The sequence below is a fragment of the Elephantulus edwardii genome, unplaced genomic scaffold (assembly GCF_000299155.1).
Source record: "Elephantulus edwardii isolate Elephantulus edwardi_28Jun2011 unplaced genomic scaffold, EleEdw1.0 scaffold00252, whole genome shotgun sequence".
Classification (NCBI taxonomy): domain Eukaryota; kingdom Metazoa; phylum Chordata; class Mammalia; order Macroscelidea; family Macroscelididae; genus Elephantulus; species Elephantulus edwardii.
Window position 1 is genome coordinate 3,042,527 of NW_006400002.1, and position 6,024 is coordinate 3,048,550.

The 6,024-nt window shown below is 42.2% G+C and overlaps 1 pseudogene; it reads left to right on the forward strand.

The window, feature by feature from the left end:
* The first annotated feature begins 3,035 nt into the window (after nucleotides 1-3,035).
* On the forward strand, nucleotides 3,036-4,032 carry LOC102872789 (annotated as a pseudogene).
* The last annotated feature ends 1,992 nt before the right edge of the window (nucleotides 4,033-6,024 follow it).

Here is a 6,024-nt window from a genome sequence, read left to right on the forward strand (position 1 = left end):
GGATAGAGCAGGGATTAGGGCTGTTGCACATAGGGTCGCTGTGAGTCACACGTGACTCAACAGCACATAACAACAACAAGGGAAGGTTCACACAAAGATAGAACAAATCCTGGAGGGATAACTGGGGTGAGAAGAGAGGGACAGGGGAGGGAAAAACCAAAGCTAGGGAACAAAGTACATGTTAATATATTTTGTGTACCCACCTTCCACACCAAAAAAATAATAGTGCAACAAAACAAATTTTAAAACCAGGACAAGCAGGCAAGACAATTTCAGAATTTTGACATCAACATGGTGCCAAAAGTGTTCTCCTGAGTCATAGCTGGGACATTCATTTATACGATTAAATCATGACAATTATGACCTATTGCTGTTTCAGGCAGGACTGCAGCTGCGAAAAGACCATGGCTTGTGTATGTATACACGACAAACAAAAAAAGGTTTACTTTACTGTCTCGATTCTAGGGTTCCTGCCACCTGCCTATGTGGTAGTGGGAGCTCTGATTCCTGGAAATGATTAAGGAAATGAAAGGCCCAGACAAGTTTCGCAGTTCTTGGTGTAAGCCCTGAGGGAGAGTTACCCCGCCTTAGGCTGGCCTGACACTCTCAGTCCCTTTTCAACAGACATTATCTTGGTGACCACAGCTTGCTTGGCCCCATAATCAACACTCTTAACACCAGCAGTCAGGAAAGAATTGCACTGGGAAAATCTGCAGTCAGGGACCTCTCCAGAGTGCTGGAAGGCAATGATGTCAGTCAAGAGACTAAGGTGCACCTATTTCAGGCCATGGTCTTGGCAATTATTTGCTATGCAACAGAGAGCTGGACAATGACTAAGGATGACAGAAGAATAATCTACACCTTCAAGTTGCAGTGCTGGAGAAGTCTTGAACATACCATGGAATGCCAAGAAAACAAATAAGTCTGTCTTGGAAAGGGTGAAACCAAGTTGTTCCTTGGAGGATAAGATTTTGAAGCTCCATCTCACATACTTTGGGCACATGGCCAGGAGAGACAGGTCCTTGGAGATGGACATCATTCTTGGAAGGGTGGAGGGACAGCACAGGAGAGGAAGACCCTGGATGAGATGGATTCATACAGTAACTGGGGCAATGGGTGTTGGAGTGTCGGAATTTGAGAGACTGTCTCAGGGCAGGGTTCAGAGCTGCTGTACATAGGGTCACAGGTATCTTGACAGCACATAACAACAACAACAGAAATGGGTGATAAAGAAAGCCACATGGCTGGCTTGCTGATCTGAAATAGACTAAGTTTCACCTTGGGCCTTCACCCACAGCCCTCCTGCTGACCTGTAATTGCTGTAAACTCTACTATCCGTTAACATCTGGTGGCTGATAAACTTTCTTTCGATAAGCCATTTATTATACTCTATAGATTAGCTTTCTGAAAAGTAGGCTGGAGGTGAAACCAGTTCAAGTCAGTTCTTGGAGCATGTGCAGATAGGTCACTTGTAACTGAAAGCTCATGTTCCCAGGGAAGAAGTAGAGCTACCTGCAAGACATGGGAATCGAACTGGAGGGCCTTGCTACACAGCACATGCCATAAGTCATGTCTCTTGACACAGAAGCCTTTGCCACAGCATCCATCTTGGAGATTCAACTGTACATGGACTTAATTTTCACGTTGTTGTGTGCCATCGAGCTGGAACCAATGCATAGCTAATCCTCCATGGAGGGGCTTGGGAGGATGGGGGGATTGAACTTCCTGCCTTTGGGTTAACAAAGTGACCCTTTACTGCTAGGCCACCAGAGATAGTGGTAATTATCTTAACCCCTGCCATTTCCTTGAACTCTTCACATTCGCTTATGAATATACTCAAAATCTCACCTGAATCTTTGTTTTGTTGGATCAGAACCCACTCATAGCCAACCCTCAATTCACGAGGAAGGAGACAGTCAGTCTTTCTTCCTCAGAGCTGCTGGTGGATTCCAGCCACCTGCATGTGGGCAGGCAATGAAACTCCTTGCCCGCCAGGGTACCAGAGCTCCCTTAATCTTTACAAACCCCTCCAGATTCTTTTAGCCAGTGAGTTGTGGCATAGCATTGACTTGTCCCTCATGTCCTCCTTTGCAAAGCAGTTTTACTTTGCAAAATATTTTTCTCCAATAAACCTCTTTTCATGTTTGCACAGCAAAGTCTGGATTCCTGCTTCACTATTCTTACTGAGCAGGAGGAAGAACTCAAAACTTAAGTAGTACACTGGAGATGTTTTCTTGGTAACCACGTTTACAAGGTACCTGTAACATGTTCTAAAAAACACAAATGGTGTCTAAATCTATGTCAAGGATGAAAATGGAGTTAGGGCTCTTTTGTAAGTCTCAGCGTTTCACAGAACAAACATTACAGGTTTTAGATTATGTTACACTTACTTTGCTTTTCTCCTGTGCTGCCCTTTGAAATCTTCTATTTCCTCTCTTTTACTTTGGCAATCCTTCCCTTTAATGAGCTTCTTGACATTCTCTTTCAATTATCACAGTCTCTCTAACCTTCATTTTGGTTTTTCTTTCTCCTCTCTCTTTTAATGACTTTCCATTCTCTTCACAGATGATCTCCTTGATATAATTCCCAAATTCATCTGATCTTTGATCTTCGGTGTTCAGTGCCACAAACCTGTTCTTGAAACAATAATTCAAGTGGGAGAGACTCGAGCTCAAGGTGGTATTTTCATTCTGGTGGGCTTGTTTTAATTCCCCTCAACTTCAGTTTAAACTTTCACATGAGTAGCTGCTGTGTGTGTTCCACAGTCAGCACCTGGCCTGGTTTTGACTGCTCATATTGAGCTTCTCCGATGATTCTTACCACAGATATATGTAATCAGATTCCTGTGAAGTCCATCAGGTGAGACAATGCAAAGGATTATGAAGGAATGCACAAAGAGCTGGAGATGGAAAACAGAAAGGAAAAAACTCTCTCAACGTTTCTCAACCTAAAAGAAGTGAAAAACTAATTCAAGACTCAGTGTAGAAGTATGTCATTGGTAAAATCCTGAATGATTCGGGATGCATTAAAAAAAAATGGAAGAGGGTTTTCCACAGCGGGAGGAAGCTCTGAAACAACATAAACCCCTATCTCAAGAACTCGCTACCCTCCGGGGAGAGCAAGTCACTGCTTCAACCACCTGTGAGGAGTTAGAAAAAGCCACGAATGAGATACAGTTTATGAAAGATTTATCCAGAAGTTAAAGCAGCAGCATCAGACTGATCTAACAGAGCTAGAAAACCAGCTTAAAGAATCCTACACCGGGGAGTGTGGAAAAACTTGAGAACATTTATATTGAAGAAGCAGAAAAGTACAAAACTCAGTTGCAAGAGCAGTTTGAGAACTTAAGTGCTGCCCATGAAACCCCCAAGCTGAAGACTGAAGTTAGCCATTCAGAGAAAGCAGAGTTACTACAGAAGTCTTATGAAACCTCCCTTTCAGATATCAAGCAGAGCCATGGACTGGAAAAGAAATCACTTGAAGATTTGCACTTTGAGAAACAACAATCGTTAGAGACACAAATCATCAATCTGAAGAGTGAAAATGATACTTTAAATGAAAAGTTGAAATCAGAAGAAGAAAAAAGATTATCAAGAGAGAAAGCAAAATTAAAAAATCCTCAGATCACGTATTGGAGCAAGAATCAGAAAGCCTGAAAGCTGTGTTAGAGATCAAGAATGAGCAACTACATCAGCAGGACATCAAGTGAATGAAAATGGAGAAACTAGTGGACAACAACAGGAGACTTGTTGACAACCTGAAGAGATTCCAGCAGGAGAATGAGGAATTGAAAACTTGCATGGACAGGCATGTGGCAATTTCAAAACAACTTTCTACCGAGCAAGCTGTTCTGCAGGAGTCATTAGAGAAGTCGAAATTCAACGACTGTCCCTGGAGAAGGAGAAGCTACTGTGGAAGTTGCACAATGGGGGTCTGTGCAGCCCCAAGAGGTCCCCCACATCCTCAGCAATCCCTTTTCAGTCCCCGAGAAATTCTGGCTCCTCCCCCAGCCCCAGCATCTCGTCCAGATGACGCTTTCTGGAAGCTGAGAGACTGATGGGAAGCATTTCCTTATTAGTTCTGCAGGCCTGACCCTAACAATGATTGGGAGCACGACGTGTAATTCATTACCGTAACATAACTGGAAAGTAACCACCGCTGAAACGGGCTCCTTAGGAGACTGGAACTCTGGAGGAAGACTTTTGGCTCAGTCCAAAAGACTCCACAACAAAGGATCTTGAGATTCATCCACGTGGACGTTATTGCACAAAGCACTTCAAGAATGAGAGAATCCTGTTCGTTGCCTTTTTCAGCTACGCATAAGGGGGAAACTCTCAAGGGCCTATTAAGATAAAGATTTATAACCTTTGTAATGTCCTTCATCACAGACACCTTCTTGTGATTTTTATTTCAGTCTGACTGAGGATGTGTGAATGAAATGAATGTTTCCATGTCCTGATTCTGAGGCTGCCGTCTTTGCTGCGTATTGAAAGCTGAAAGCTGAGTCTGTCTGGGTCTCTTTGCTAATCAAACAATAGTGTACACATTCCAGCAAAAGCCATAGAAGTAAGAGCAATAGCTGTTTGAATCATGAGTATCAACGACTTCACTCAGCCCTTTGACCTGGGCCGTGAGTGAGACAGTCTGTGCATCCATTCTGTGTGTCCATGTAGAGTGACTGTCCTCTGTTCAGCCATGTCCATGAAAACTAGCTAGATTTTTCTATAGATGTTTCTTTAACTTGCCCACATTAGCCTACCACCATAATATGATCCATTTTCTCAGGCTACAAGAAGATGCAGAATTCTAATTTTTCTAAAAATCTTTATAAAGAAAAAGGGCAGTACTAATGGATTGTCTCTGCCTTATTTTTACCTTGATCTAAGTAAGCTCTCCTTGCAGCTTGAATCTATCTTCTTTTCCTCCTTACTTCCATATTTCTCTCATTCCTCTCTCCCATCCAGAACCACAAAAGCCAACCTGCTACCTCCCCCTTGCTTTTCTCTGGGACGGGGATAAAAAGTGCATACCTCTCTTTTTGAGTGTTTCCAGGGCCAGCAAATTTTTAAGGTACTGAAACCACTTTCCAAATAAATCAGGGCTTGGATTTTTACTACAGATTTTGGAAAAGCTTAGAATAAAGAACCAAAAAGAGAAGGTCATTGCCTAACACAGCTAGAAAATGCTTGTTGATTAATAGATGTACCCTGATTTAACCAGTATTTAATGAAACAAAGGAGTCTGGAAAAATTAATACTCACTTGTACATTCTGATGACTCTTTTTGCCCTCAGGATGGGAGCAGGCTAACCAGCTGATAAGTGGAAAGCACAGCTTGCCCAAATGTCCTTCAAGTCACATTTCAAATTCTTTCCAGAATTTCATGTATCACCCCACCACACCCCTTACTCTAAAACCTTGGGGGAAATGGAAGGAAGACTTGTGGCTTTTTCTCTCTCACTCTGCATGGGTCAACTTTGCACTGTCAATATTGACTAAGCTGTGTTGCTGACCTTTGATGGCTGCACATTAACCCCTACAGTGAAAAGAAATACGGGACACTAAAGGTGAATAATCAAGTCATCCCTGACCTGTACACTGCATACAGTGATATTCACGATGCATGATTTTTTTAAAATTAACGTTGTGTCTGAAGTCTTTAATCTCCAAAAGTTTGTTATGTGTGTAGCTTCTCGTGGTTACTTCCAGTAAATTAGAATGTAGGTTCACTGCCAACTCCTGGAATATCTCTGCTCACAATATCTCTGCCCTCTCTTCCAAGTTGTTCTCAATGTCATAGCCAAAGGTGGGTTTGCCGTTCATCCCCTATGCATGATAAATCTAATGATGTTCTAACTGTCCTCCATATTATTTAGGTGTCTGAGAAATAAATCTTACAGGAAAATGTTTTCAGAGGATGGGAGACAATAGGAGAGAAGATAGGAAATGGAGAACTTTATGATTTTTGTTTTCCAACCAAATGTTTCACAAGGATGCAAAATATTGGCACGAGATATATATATAT